Source organism: Chlorocebus sabaeus, chromosome 2 (assembly GCF_047675955.1).
Source record: "Chlorocebus sabaeus isolate Y175 chromosome 2, mChlSab1.0.hap1, whole genome shotgun sequence".
In the NCBI taxonomy this organism is placed as follows: domain Eukaryota; kingdom Metazoa; phylum Chordata; class Mammalia; order Primates; family Cercopithecidae; genus Chlorocebus; species Chlorocebus sabaeus.
The window spans coordinates 61,004,572-61,020,674 of NC_132905.1; positions in this window are offsets into that span (position 1 = coordinate 61,004,572).

The following is a 16,103-nucleotide window of genomic DNA, read 5'->3' on the forward strand; positions in this document are numbered from 1 at the left end:
ATGGTTTCTTGTCCATGGTAGGGACTCACCAAATGTCTGTTGGATTTAATTTGTTCCAGCCAAGATAACAACAATAAGCAATTGTGAAAAAATTGGGGATGGAGGCAGAGGGAAGAAATTGAAGTATGTCCTATCTCAGGCTTCCCATCTGCCCCAGAGACATCCATAGTGACTCCCCATTGCCCAGGTGTGGAAGCCGAAGGCCAGAGAGAATCAGTGACTCTCCAAAGCCACACAGCTTGTAAGTGGTGAAACAAAGATTCACTAGCCCGTGGTAAGGATGAAATAAGTACAATGTAGAGTATGTCTGAGCCCCCGTTTTGCCACATACTGGCCAACTTGGCTGAGTTATTTCAATCTCTGGTGTTCTTTCCCCAAAACTGGAAATATAATATTTAATATATAGGATTAGTGTAAAATCAAAACAGAAAATGTACACAGAGTGACTATTACTTTTCTTGGAACACAGCAGCTGTTTAACACATACAGTTGTTACTACTGGCAAAAAAAAAAAAAAGAAAAAAAAAAAAGCTTTATCAAAGACCCCTGTGGTCACTGGTATCCATCCAGGAAGTCTGACTTTTTATTTATTTACAGACTGATATTGACTTTTGAGACTCTGTCTCAAAAGCCCAGACTAGAGTGCAGCAGTGTAATCATGGCTCACTGTAGCCTTAACCTCGCAGTTCAAGTGATCCTCCTATCTCAGCCTCCAGAGTAGCTAGGACTACAGGTATATGCCACCACACCCAGCTGATTTTTTTCTTTTGTGTGTATGTGTAGAAATGGGGTCTCACTATGTTGTCCAGGCTTATCTTGAAATCCTGGGCTCAAACAATCCTCCACCTCAGCCTCTGAAAGTGCTGAGATCACATGCATGAGCCACTGTGCCCAGCCAAGTCTGGCTTTTTAGAAGGAAGTTTCTGCTTGATATCTGTGGAGGAGGCTGGACCAACTACCTGGGCAGTGAACAGACTTCAGCCATTTTTACTGAAAGCAAACCTATGTGAGTGTTGTTAGAACAGAGATGAAAAGGAGTCCACAGACAGAAGGGGGCCCCAGTGGCATTGTGCTGACCCCATACATACCTTAGTCATAGTTATAATACACTAAAAATACTAAAATGCAAATGTAAAAATTAAGTCTCTATGGCTATGTAGCAGTATATAAATTCAAGGATGGACAAATAACTGTTAAGCAAACGTTGTCTAATAACTGCAGCATGTTAGAGCAAAACAAGTATTTTGCTAAATTTTGGCGCTTACTCAGGCTTTCTTAAAGAAATAGGGTAAAAGTGGACAATTCTTTGTTGGTCCATTCTTCAGAATAAACTTTGTCTGTCTGTTATTTGTAAAAGAAAATATGTTGCATATCCAAAAAACCATACCACTAATATCATACTCAACGGTAAAACATTGAAAGCCTCCTCCCTAAGGTCAGGAACAAAACAAGAATGTCTGCTCTTACCACTTCCATTTAACATTATGCTGGTGATTCCAGAACAGTTAGCTATGAAAAGGAAATTTAAAAGTCCAGGCTGGAAAGGAACAAATAAAACTATCTATATTTGTGGATGATATTATCTTTTTTGTATACGGAAAATCCTAAGGAAAACACTTTTTTTAAAAACTAAGAACTAATAAAGGAGTTCAGCAGTTGCAGGATACAAGATGAATACATAAAAAGCAATTGTATTTCTGTATAACAATGAAAAAATGAAAATTATGAAAACAATTCCATTTATAATAGCGTCATAAAGAATAACATACTTGGGGATAAATGTAACAAAATAAATGCAAAACATTTGCTCTTAAAACTACAAAACATTGCTGAAAGAAACTTTAAAAGGCTTAAATAAATGGAAAGACACACTATGCTCATGAACTGGAAGGCTTAATGTGATTAAGGTGGAAATATCCTCACAATTTATCTACAAATTTGATGCAATCCCTGTCAAAATCTCAGACTTTTTTTTTGCAGAAATTTACATATTTATCCTAGCATTCACATGGACATTCAAGGGATTCCAAAAAGTCAAAGAAAACTTGGAAAAGAAAAAAATATGAATGCTTACTTCCTGATTTCAAAACTTGCCACAAAGCACCAGAACCAAACCAATATGGTGCTGGGATAAAGACAGACATGAATCAATGGAATAGAATTGAGAATCTAAAAATAACCCTCACATTTGTGGTCAATTGATTTCCACAATAGTGCCAAGGCAATTGAAAGAACAGTCTCTTCCACAAATGATTCTGGAACAACTGCATATCTACATGTGGTAGGGTAGGACCTCTATCTCACATCAAATAAAAAATTAACTAAAAATGGTCAAAACACTTAAATGTAAGACTAAAACTAGAAACTCCTTAGAATAAAATATAGTTGTAAATCTCTGTGGCCTTCAATAAGGCACTGGTTTCTTAAATATGGTACAAAAAGCACAAGCAATCCAAGAAAATGTAGATAAGTTGGACATTATCAAAATTTAAAACTTTTATGCTTCAAAAAAAAGTGGAGACAGAATGGTAGGAGACATTTACAAATTATATACCTGATAAAGTCTCTCTAGAATATATAAGGAACTATTACAAGTCAATAATTAAAGACAACCCAATTAAAATGTGGGCAAAATCTGGATAGATATATCTCAAAAGAAGGTATATAAATGGCCAATACATCAGGACACCTGAGTGAGAAGACAGAGATCCTGTGCACATGGAAAGATGCTCAACATCATTAGCCATTAGGGGAATGCAAATCAAAATCACAATGAGATACCAATATACAATGACCAGGATGGCTACAATCAAAAGACAGAGAAGAACCCTCAGATAGTGCCGATGGAGATATTTAGTGGTGCAACCACTTTAGAAAGCAGTTTTTGGCAGTTCCCCAAAATGTTAAACAACAGTTACCATACGATGTAGTAATTCTACTCCTAGGTATACATACTCAAGAAAAATTAAAACATATTTTTTTTTAGATGGAGTCTCACTCTGTCGCCAGGCAGGAGTGCAATGGTGCAATCTCAACTCATTGCAACCTCTGCCTCCTGGGTTCAAGCGATTCTCCTGCTTCAGCCTCCTGAGTAGCTGAGACTACAGTTGCACGCCACCACACCCAACTAATTTTTGTATTTTTAGTAGAGATGGGGTTTCACCATATTGGCCAGGATGATCTCAATCTCTTGACCTTGTAATCTGCCCACCTCAGCCTGCCAAAGTGCTGGGATTATAGGCATGAGCCACTGCACCTGGGCCCGGTAGCATTATTCTTCATAGCCAAAGAGTAGAAAGAACCCAAATATCCATCAGCCGTTGAATGAATGAATGAAATGTGGCACGTCCTGTTCATATAATGAAATGTTATTTGGCAACAAAAAGACAGGAAGTACTGATTCATGCACAATCTTGCAAATATTATGCTAAATAAAATAAGCCAATCCCAGAAGGCCACATATTGTATGATTCCATTTCCATGAAATGTCCAGAATTAACAAATCTAGAGAGATGAAGAGTCCATTACTGTTTGCCTAGGGATTGGGAGTAAGGCAGAATTAGGAAAAGACTGCAAATGATTGCAGGATTTCTTTCCGGGGTGATTAAAATGTTCTAGAATTAATTTGCAAAACTATGCATATGCTAAAAGCCATTGAATTACACATTTTAAAGGGGTAAACTGTATGATGTGTGGATTATATCTCAGTATAGCTGTTTTTAAGAAGAACAGACGTTCCCCCAGTGAATGAAGCATGAGAGCTTAAGTGATAGGACATGAGAACTGCCGGTGCACCTCTGAACCTTTTCCTGCAGCCGGGGGCTTACTGTATGAGGGAGGATAGAATATCAATAGCTGTCTACCTTGACACAGAGCTTTGGCTGTATCATCTAGTGGATTTCCACGGAGCCAAAGGAAGCTCGCATATGCCCAGTGATCTGTTCGGGATCAGTCATCCAGGGTGGCCCACTTTGGGACCAAAGAGAATTTTGTGTAGCAGATTCATGGGACACTACCTGGGTCTTCTCACTCAGGTGTCCTGATACAGTTCCTCCTCTCAAGAGGTGTTTTCTGAGAAAAGTGGAGGACCAGAGAAAATAGCAAGGGAGCCCCAGAGGCTGCCTGCTGGGCAATGTCTCTTTCTGGAACATGTATCTGGCTGGACCTAGTAATCTCTGCTTAGGCCAATAGGTGGTGAGCAAGAGATGAACAGGCATTTGTGCCATGGGTCCTCCGGCAGTTGGCTGAAGTCCACAGACCCCTTTCTAGAATAATATTTTAAATAAATGTATCAAATAAAACACACGGAATTACAAAGCAATCCACTCATATTAAAACGAAATATCAAAATCTCAAAAAGAAGCAAATATGTGATACCAAATATAAGTGCTTCTTTTGGGATATTTTAAAACACAAGTTCTCTTGGTACATCACTTAAGTGCTATAATTTCAAAGTGGTGATCAATGTAAACAATATTTTGAGAGATCTGCGACAACTATAATGTGGAATAAAGTGTCTGTGATTTATAGTGATGATAGTCTCAGGTCCTGCTAACACTACTCTTGGTACCTACCTTTCCTTTTCTTTTCTTTCTTTTTGGAAGGAAAGGATATGCTGTTTCAGGTGCAGATTAGTGAAAATATAGAAGTAATGTTTTCTCCATTCAAGTTGATGAAACCCCCAAATGAAGAACTATTCACTTGAAAGAACACAGTATTATCTCAGTCAGTCAAGTAGAAGCCTCTAGAATGTTGTTGTGTCAAGGTGCATTTGTGCCATGTTAGCCTCTCCCTTTATTTTCTACAAAATATTTATTCACAGCAGATTATATTTTTATTGAAAACAATGCATATTTGAAAGAAATGCTCTTACACTCAGAAACACTGTCCTTGAAGACAAAGTCCTCACAAGGAAGCCAAGAAATCCACAGTGTTATTTGAGAAACGTCAACTATGCTTCGGCTGCTGGCACACATTTCCTGTGGGATAAGCTCAGGCCTTAAATGTATGCAGGACAAGAGTCTTAAAAGTGAGCATGTGCAGAGAACAAAACTTATTTAGGCAGGAAAATAAGATAATTGGAACTATATATTTTAATGTTATTTTACAGAAGTATATTTTAATATATTCTTTAAATGTATTAAATGTGAGAAATTGAGCAATGAAAATATCTATCATTAATGTAACTGCAAATATTTAGTGCCTGCCTTTAATCTTTTGTGAAAATTAAATATCTGGACATTTTGTTAGCACAATAAGTATATTTAATATACTTATTATCAAATTATAACTGATAGATCCAGTGGATGGAAAGCTATGGCAGTAAACACAGCTAATATAGAAAGAAATACTACTTACGGTATAGGAGATATATATATAATTGTTACAGTAGCTAGCTAGTCAGGCCTAAGCAGGGCGGGAGAGGGCTCCTCCACCACCAGGAATGTCAGGCAACCATCAGGTGATGGTCAGGCAGTTGTTAACTGTCTTTCTATAATAATAACGTATTGTAGCCAGTCCCAGGGAAAGCAGTCTCCCTATCGATAGAAAAAACCTGAAACTGGGGACCTGCAGCTTCCAGATAAGATCTCAGGAGTTGGGTGAGTGGGTTCAAGCTTGTGCATTAAGATGCAAAATGACAGAGTTTAATTGGCATATGACCTTCTAGGGACATTTGACTGGCAAGGGATAAATGCCTGAAGTGAGCATGTGTACAACTCCAGTAAACAAACCATGCATGCTCCCCTCCCTAGTGCTGGCAGGCCACTGAGCATGTGGACCGCCTACCCCAAGGGAAGAATCAGAGGAGAAAGGATGCAAGGCCCCAGAAGTATGCCAACACATAAAACCCCAAGTCAAAAAGTCAAACCACGCACTTGTGCTTCAAGTTGGCCACTTGGCCGTCTTCCGAGTGTACTTTCCTTGTTTCTTTCCTTCTCCAAAGCTCTGTAATAAACTTTCACTCCTGTTCTAAAGCTTGCCTCAGTCTCTCCTTCTGCCTCTCAGCTGAACTCTTTCTTCTGAGGAGGCAAGAATTGAGGTTGCTCCAGACCCATACGGATTTGCTGCTGGTAACATCATTATCTCTGGGTTGAAGCAGAACGATTTTTACTTTCTTCTCTTTCTTATATTTTCTACATGCATTTATTTTATAAGTTAAAGTCTCCATTCCATTACAAAAAGGTAAAATTATTTTTTGATAATTGAAAACTAGTCAGTTCAAAGTAATTTGGCTGGTAATACACAATCACATTTTTGCAGTCTCTTGCAAAACAGAAGCTATTCTGACTCCCTTGTAGCTCACTAATTTTCAAGAACTTAATAAAAGGCTGCTGCCTGAAAGAGCCGCTCCTGTCATCTTGAGAAGGCTGGGATCTTTGCACCCTCTGAGTTCAGTGAGTGTTTCCCCAAAAACACATTTCACAAGAGGACAGACTTTATCACATGGATTCAGCCAGACTGTGTAGTACAGACCCATCCCAACCCACTCTATGTTATTACCAGTGGACTACTGAGATGCTAAATCTTCGGCTTCTTGGTTTGAGTTGTGGAAGGACAGATAAACAAAAGTACCTGCTAAGACCCAGATATCTGGAGGAATTCTGTGGATCCCCTAGAGCAAGGTTTGCACATAGTGTCTGTCAAGTGCCAGAGAGTAAACATTTCAGCTGCAGGCCTTTCAGCCTCTGTCATAACCACTGAACTCTGCCTTTGTTATGTGAAAGCAGCAGAGCTGGTGGAGCCCCACAAAATCGGTTATTACTGCCAGTAGCAAACCTCCCCAAAACTTAGTGATGAGAACAATGAGTATTGAAACCGCCGTTAACTGACCAAGTCATTATTGGATAAATTTGAACGGAGATCTTTTGGTAATTTGCAGAAGCTGGTGCAGGCAGACATCTTATTTTCATCAATATCTAGCTCCCTCAGGACTGAAAACTGCAGACTAGCTACTCCAGACTTCTGGTGGCTGAGAACAAGCCCGCAGAATGGCTTGACAGCTCTGGGTAAACTGTCTGGGGACATCTTCAGCTTGGGCGGAACAACCTTCCAGGAGTGAAGATGTCACAGAGAGCAGAGTGCTGGAGAGGGCTTTACTCTGAAGTAAGGGCGGCCAATATTTCATCCCATCTTTCAGAAATCTATCTTCTACCCACAGGCCTGGCAGTGACTGGGAGAAGAGGAAGGGAGTGGCTCTTCCCACTGGGGGTGCCTCAGACCCCACTTACCTCCACCCATAGCTGACCCACCCACCATGGGTGCTCAAAAGTAGAAGGAGGAATTGGGAAACATTCATTCCACGTCCAAATCGTCGAGAAGACTTTTCCGATTGGGAACAATTCCGAAGCCAGATCCCAGCAAGGCACTGGCAAAAATGCCTCTTTGGGGTTTATTTTCCTTTGGAAAGGACTTTTGGGACATACAGCAAGAGGGAGCTTTCTGGGTCCCTTAAAGGGCCTGCAGGAAAGAAGGGCAGTGGGACGCATTGTCTGCTCTCCACAGACAATAGGGCAGACTGCTTCCTCCTTGGGACTGGTAGTTACATTTATGTTTCTGACAACCAGCTGGCCACTGAAGAAGCGTGGAGCCAACAGCTGCCTGGGATAATTTTGGCAGCATCACCCACGGTGCACATTTAAAACTCCAGCTGGTTCTACTGCAAGCAGGATAAACACGAACAGTTGATAATAAGTAAATTCAGAACTTGAAATATGCCAGAGACACTTTATAGCCCTCTGTTTTCTCCTGGTGTGCGCTCTTTCTGCTCTTATCCTGTGGTCTTGAGCATAGACATCATTTTCATATTTTATTCTGCTATCTAAAAGTTTTATTTCTTTGAGAAATAAGCAGGCTCTGAATCTGGGGGGAAAATAGTTGGCGAGAACAAAATATTTAGCTTCCTGTTTCCCAGAAAGTGTTTGCTGCTGTTTCCATTTCTGGCCCAACATTTTCCCAAAGAGTTGAAAATGTCATTTAAATGAGTCAGTCCCCCGGGCTCAGTAGAAATGATAAAGATGTGGACACGGCCCCAGAATGTTGGAGCACCACTGCCTCTGGTGGACTGAAGGGCAGCTGGCATTGAAAACAGGATGTTCCTGCTGTGATACAGGCTGAGGAAGAAGAAGGGTATGCAAACCAAGGCAGTCCCCTGCAGCCTTGCCCTTCAGTGTGTGGTCCCAGACCAGCAGTGTCACTGCACCTGGAAGCTTGTTGGAAATGCACCACCAGCCGGGCGTGGTGGCTCATGCCTGTAATCCCAGCACTTTGGGAGGCCAAGGCGGGCGGATCGCGAGGTCAGGAGATCGAGACCATCCTGGGTAACACAGTGAAACCCTGTGTCTACTCAAAAAAAAAAAAAAAAATACAAAAAATTAGCCAGGTGTGGTGGCGAGCGCCTTTAGTTCCAGCTAGTCAGGAGGCTGAGGCAGGAGAATGACCTGAACCTGGGAGGCGGAGCCTGCAGTGAGCTGAGATTGAGGCGCTGCACTCCAGCCTGGGCAACAGAGCGAGACTCCGTGTCAAAAAGAGGAAAGAAAGAGAGAGACAGAGAGAGAAATGCACAACCTCTGACCCCACCCTTGACCTCCTGCATCAGAATCTGCATGTTGACAAGGTCTTGAGGGGAAGGGTGTTGGGGAATTTGCTACACACACACTCCCTTGGGCAACCCGACGGCCTCAATGAGACCAGCGTGCACAGGATTCTACCTGCCTTCCCCTACCTTCCACCACAGTTTCAATGATCCTCTCTAGGAGTATGAAAAAGGAGTGGCCAAGATGGTCAGCATCAGCTTTTATCTTCTCTCTGTGAACACATATATCACTTACCAACTTGTCAGAAAGGCAGATTCCTGGGCCCTAATTCAAACCTGAATCAGAAACTCTAGGGATTGAGCCTAGCCAGGGCATTCTGATGCACAGGTCTGAGAAACACTGGCTCATTGTATGTGAGGCATGAATGAAGTGGCCTCTGAGACTCTGCTCACATCCTCACTACCCCATCTCTTCCTCCTGGGCTTTCCATCTTGGGTCCCGGCTCTACCAACTCTTCCTTAGACCCTTAATCTACAGTTTCTACCTGCATGGGCACAGGTATCACAAATCTTATCCTGATGGGGCAGTGGAACTCCACCTTCAAGCCAAGATAAATGTAATTTGTAGAATTTTTACACAAAGACAAGAGGTGCAGAGGGCATTGTTATCATAAAGCTGAAAGTCATGCAGTAGGATGGAAAGGAGGAAGACTGAAGGAATCCAATATGCTAAAAGTATTAAGAATTCATAGCCCAACAAGACTGTCAACCTCATACTGTTTTCTGCGAAGGAACAGATAATAAGTGCTTTAAGTTTGGCAGGCCATTTGGTCTGTGCTGCTGAAACAGGAGCAGCAGACCATATATAAATGAATGGATGTGGCTGTGGTCCAATAAAATTTTGTCTACAGACTTTGAAATTTTCATAATTTTACATGCCGTGAAATATTTTTCTTCTTTTGATTTTTTTTCTGACCATTAAAAAAAAAAAAAAAATTTTAGCTCACGGACCATACAGAAATGGGCAGTGGGCCAGAGTGGGCCTGCAGGCCATAGTTTTCCAAACTCTGCCCTAAATCCATTCAAAAAGAAAAAATTTTGGAAGATGCAGTCCTTACTTATGAAAACTTTCTCTACTTCAAAGAAGATCTATAGAGAGAAGAAAAAAAACCCAACCACTAAGAAGCATTGTATTCAAATGCAAGAGACAATGGTGGGAAGAACCCTCTATGTCCTGTTTCTGTACATTGTGGATGTTTCTTATCACTGTTGTGCAATTATGGTGAGTGAAAGAGAGGGTGTTAAGAAGGAAGAGAAGACAAAGGAGAAGCAAAATACAGCTAGTATTTAGGAAGTTGTAGAAGGCAGAGTAAGGACTGAAATGACCACAGGCTTTGTATTACAAGGAGAGAGAAAAATGTGGTTCTATTCTTTCAGTTAAAGAGAAAAAAGCTTCCACCTTACTCCCCAGTAGAACCACAAATCTCAGAGTTGGCTTGGCTGAGACCAGGCCTATTGGATTCTTTGCATTCGGTATCATGCAGCTTCTGATTAAGTCATGAGTCTGTGTTTGACATTCCTCAACACTCTAGACTTCCCAGCTCCCAAGGCAGGAAAAACAACTTTCATCTTTGGTGAGTTAACCAGGTCATTTTGTTCTGCTATGAAGGTGTTTCCATCTCAAAAATTGGTAGCTCATACAAAGCTGGCAAATGGGGCTGTGGTCACCATCCTACAGACACTGCACTCATTTACACACCATTTTGCATACACTTGTTCTGACTGCTCTTCAGTGAGAATGTCATTACTTTTATATTACAGAATTGTTATACTTTTTAAAAACTTTAAATATCTGTCATTTGTAGTGAGCAGCTTAGCATTTTCCATGATGGAGTATATTAGTTTTCCATTGCTGCTGTGGTTAAAAACAACACAAACCTATCATCTTAGAGTTCTGGAGGTAAGAAGTCCAAACTTGGGGCACCATCAGGGCTGCTCTCCTTCTGGAGAATATGAGGGAGGATCCTTTCCTTATCTGTTCCAGAGATCACCTTTATTTCTTGACCTGAGGCTCCTAGCTCCATCTTCAAAGCCAAGAGCATACGTAGCATCGTCTCACCTCTCTCTCTGACCTCTGCTTCTGTGTCACATCTCTAACCCTTCTGCATTGATATTCCATCTTTCAAGGACCCTGTGATTGCACTGGGCCAACCAGGCTGAAGTCATGGAGTCAAAGGACAATAAAGAATTAATAATAAAACCAAAGGGAAAAAAATCCTTTGACAGAATTGCCCTAGCATTTCTGGTTTAGCACATGAGCAAATACAGCATTTGGGCTGCGTCTTATGAAATCTTAATGGCTTGTGAATGAAATGAGTTAAAACTGTCAACCATCTCTCACTGAACTGAGCTTAGTGTTTCCACTTAAGAAATTCATTTCTGATTTTTATTAAATTTTTAAAATCTCACTAAAACTACAGTCCTGTCTGCTGATTCCTAGGGTAGATGGCCCTGATGATGTAATAAATCCTCTTCATCAAGAATGTCTTGGTCTTTTGTATTTCTGGCACTCTCATCCTTACAGTAGAGAATCGCATCAGTTCTTGGTCATTTAAATAAAACTCACCTGGATTTAGCAGCAAGAACTTTAAGAACTCTGATTGTTGGGGCTGTGAACCTAAGCTTGAAAGGATCGGTTTATTATCAATATCTCACACTCTTTTTTTTTTTTTCCCATGTTGAGCAGTAGAGTATAAGAGAGGAGAATGAGGAAATGGAAATTAAAGACGTGTGCATGTGCCGCTCCCTGCAGACTTGGTTTATACCATGCCTCCAGGATCACGGAGCCTCGGACACAGCAGGATGGGTGGTCTCATCCCAGCTGTTTGCAGCCCACACAGTGATCAGGGGATTCTTTATTGGTCACTCTTTTTTCTTTCTCTTTACCAATTAATGTTCCTTGTTCTTGATCCACCACTTTGAACCAAACTACCATTGAAAAGATGGAAACATCTTTTCCCATGAAAGTACACATCTTGAACCCTGTTATAACCTGAAACAGAAAATGTAAAAAGCTGCTGGCAGTTCCTCCTTCAGTTTCAGAGTGCACACAAAGCCCTATTGTCAAACTTAAACCATGTTTATGGTGAAAAGAAATGATTAGAAGCAGGAAAGCACCACAGGGAGTAACAATATTTCATGTTCGGAGGGATTTTATTTACTTTTGCAATCTAATGGAAGGAAAAGAAAACTCCCGTTATCAGGAACATCACCCATCAGAGTACCTAGTAATAAAAGTGTCCAGCACCAATAATGTTATTAAAAGAAAACACTTTTTAGGTTCTGCTACCCACATGTTGTATCCCTTTAAAAGAAAGCACAGTGGATAGCACAGTGCCTGTGAAGCCTAAGCTGGATGTGGATTTGTTTGCCTTGAAGCTTTGTATCAACAGTATGGGCACCTAAGCTCTGAATTTTCTGATAAAATGAGGTGTGTATGTAGAGTTCATGGCAATAGTGACCTTCAAACTCATTCTTCCTTAGATCCTTATTTTTAGCTAGATCTACAATAGCATGCCTTTTCCAAGAATGCTATTCCCAGGCTGACCAAACTCATGTTACCATGTATTACCCCCCAAGGCAAATAGCAAAGTTTCCTTTGAAGACAGTAAATACATAGTCCACGTGCTGGACAACTGGAGGTGTTTTGGAAAATTCTTTTTATTTTCAGCAAGATACGGAGACCCACTTTCCTTGGATGAGTTATAAAACATGAAAGCAGTTATTCTGTAGATGTCTAATGGAAAGCTCTAGAATCTCCACCACATTTCTTGGTGCCAGCATTTGCATTTGTGGCTATTTATTGGAACGTGGTTGCACGTCATTTTTTGTTCATCCATGCCATTTTCCGACTATTTACTTTGTGCTAGGTGCCACATTAAGGATATTAAGTACATTACATGGAATACTCACAACAAATTATTTTTATTATTCCTATTTTACTGAAGATGAAGTCAATTTAGGAAAATTAGCCTGGCCAAGGACATGGGGCAGCAGTGAAGTGAGAATTCAACCGCAAGCCTGTGTAACTCTGACATCTAGCTTGTAACCACATCTCAACCCCTGAAATGATTTAAGCAAAAGGAAGCAAATAAGAAGAAACGTGTGCTCTTTTTTTTTTTTTTTTTTTTTGAGACGGAGTCTTGCTCTGTCACCCGGGCTGGAGTGCAGTGGCCGGATCTCAGCTCACTGCAAGCTCCGCCTCCCGGGTTTACGCCATTCTCCTGCCTCAGATAGTCTTATGCACCATGTGTGGGTTTGCCTCTGAGATGTGTCAAGGCCCCCTTGAAACAGTCTTCCCAGATGTTGCTTCAGAAAGACTTGGAAGCACAGCTGTGTATTGGTAATAGTCCCAAACTGGTAACACTTGGGTGTTCATCAGCAGGTAAATGGATACATAATTGTTAGTGAAGCTGCGCAGGGGAATTCCAGGAGCAATTAAGAGTGAGCACACATCATAGACAAATCTCAAAAACATTGCACCGCATAAAAGCAACTTTACATAAAACAATATATTCTGTCTGATTTGAATTATATGACGTTTTTAAATAGGCTAAATAATCCATGATGGGGGAAAATCAGAACAGTGGTTGCCTCTAGCTGGGGAGGAGGTGAAATTGAGAAGGGGGATGGGGAAACTTCCTGGGGTGATGATCCAGGTCCTTATCTTGACAGGATGTTGGTTACATGGATGTCTGCATTTTGCAAAACTCATGGAATGACACACTTAAAATTTGCACATTTAATTGTGTGTAAATCTTATCTCAAAAGAAAAACATAACAAATATTGGCCTCTAGTTAATAAAATGGGTTGACGTGTTTAGGGGGATGTGTACTGATGCCTACAACTTACTCAAATGCATCACAAATAAGCTGTATTGATGGCTGGGTAGATGAGAAGATGTGACAGAGCAAGTCAAGTGACGTATTAGAAGTGTAGAATCTAGGTGGTGTTCGAATCTAAGGGGTAGGATTCTATCTAGGTAGAATACACATAGCTGTTCACCATTTATAAATTTTTGTAGTAAAATATTAGGAAACAGACTTTGCATGTGGAGTCCAGGCTCTTTCCTCTGTGCAGCTGCATTTCCCCAAATGTGGGGGAGACCCACCTGCCCTGTAAAGGACCAGCGGTGATCCCGATCTGACGCTGCAACAGCGAATGCCACGGGTGTTCTGTGTCAGTCAGTGATTCAGCCTTGTCACAGTTGGGGAATAGTGAAACAAAGCCTTGAGGGGAGCAGTGGAGGTGGCCACGGCCCATCTGACCAGCAGAATGATGCCCACCACTGTCCTCTCTGGAGGAAAGCTTGGAATAAGAGCATGATTCTGAGGAGTCAGATACACTTCAGTTTCATTCCTGGTTCTGACAACTGCTTGCTGTGTGACCTTAAGCAATTTGCTGAAATACCTCTGAACTTCTATTTCCCCATCTGTGAGATGGGCACAATGCATAGTGGCTGGCATAGGATGGAGGAAGGTCCTTAGCACAATGCTAGGCCCACAGAAAGTGCTCAAGTACATTTCTTAGAAACTGAAGGGCCTCTAGCCAAAAAGCAGGGTTTGACTCTGGCCATCTCTAAGAAAGAAAAGTAGTCAGATGATTTAAAGGAAAATGGGTAAAAGAAAAAAACCAAAGTTGCAAGTTTAAAAGGTCAGTTCTCAGGATTGATGAGAGAAAAGTGGCCTTGGAATAGACAGGGGTGACCACTCCTTCATGATGTGTGTGTGTTTTGATGGAGGTCGGTATAATTACGGATATTCATGATCCCCAAAGGCCTCCTTATGGGACAGAGGTTTAAAGACATTTTCCTTACTCTTGGTCTTTCCCCACTCACCCTCCCTCTGACCCCAGGACCCTTAAAGTCACTGGAGCCTTTTGTTTGGGACTCAGTCAATAGTGAGAGGACCATTTTCCTTACTCTTGGTCTTTCCCCACTCACCCTCCCTCTGACCCCAGGACCCTTAAAGTCACTAGAGCCTTTTGTTTGGGACTCAGTCAATAGTGAGAGGACCCCAACAACCTGACCCTGGATTGGTGCACTACAGTTCCATGGGCAAAGAGAAACAAGAGGGCTCAGCATTTTCTCTGGTTGAGACTCTTGCTTGTACCATTGCCATAAGTAATTGAAATCTTCACCAGTACTTTCATTTTGGCTCATTGTTGCTTTAAGTGGCTATTCCAACACCTGACAGCTCAGCTCTCTCTCTCTGTCCTGCTCAGCTGAACTCCTGACACCCAATAGAGGAATTAAGATGCAATAGTAAAATAGACATAAAATTTAAGACAGCTATTCTGCAAAAGACCCTCTGGAGACAATGAAAAGACAAGCCACAGACCGGAAGAAAATATTTGTGAAATATATACAGTCTCAGATGGGGATACCATCTGAGAAATACATCGTTAGGCAATGTCATTGTATGAACATCATAGAGTACTTACACAAGCATGGATGGCATAGCCTACCACACATCTAGGCTGTGTGGTATGGCCTATTGCTCCTAAGCTAAGAACCTATACAGTATGTTACTCTACTGAACAGTGGAGCCAATTGTAACACAATGGAAAGTATTCATATATCTTAACATCTGAACATAGAAAAAGTATAGTAAAAATACAGTATTATAATCTTATGGGATCACCTTCATATACATGGTTTGTCATTGACTGAAATGTCATTATGCAGTGCATGACTTTATCTGATGAAAGGCTAATATCCAAAATATACAAAGAAACCCTAAAACTCAACAATAAAAAGAAAGCAATTAAAAAATGGGCCAAGGATTTAAATGAACACCTCTCTAAAGAAGAGGCACAGGTAGCAAAGAAGTATTGAAGAGATGCTCAATAGCACATATCATTAGGGAGCTGCAAATTAAAACAGCAATGAGATATCACTACATACCTATTAGAATGGCTAAAACCCAGAACACTGACACTTCCAAATGTTGGCAAGGATGTAGAACAGCAGGAACTCATTCACTGCTGGTGGGAATGCAAAATGATAGACGCTTTGGATGACCATCTGGCAGTTTCCTACAAATCTAAACATACTCTTACCATTCAGAAATTGCACTCCTAGGTATTTACCCAAATGAGCAGAAAAATTATATCCATGCAAACATCTGCACATGAATATTTATAGCAGCTTTACTCATAATTGCCAAATTTTGGGAGCAACCAAGATGTCCTTTGGTAGGTGAATGGATAAACAAACAGTGCTCTATTCAGACAATGGAATATTATTCAGCACAAAAAAGAAATGAGCTATCAAACCATGAAAATGCTTAAAGGAAACCTAAATGCATATTACTAAGTGAAAGAAGCCAATCTGAGAAGGCTACACATTCTATGATTCCAACGGTATGACATTCTAGAAAAGGTAAAACTATGGAGACAGTAAAAAGATCATGGTTGCCAGGAGTTGGGAGGGAAGAAGAGGCAGAGCACAGAGGATTTTGAGGGCAGAGAAACGATTCTGCATGACACTGTGAAAGTGGAACACATCGT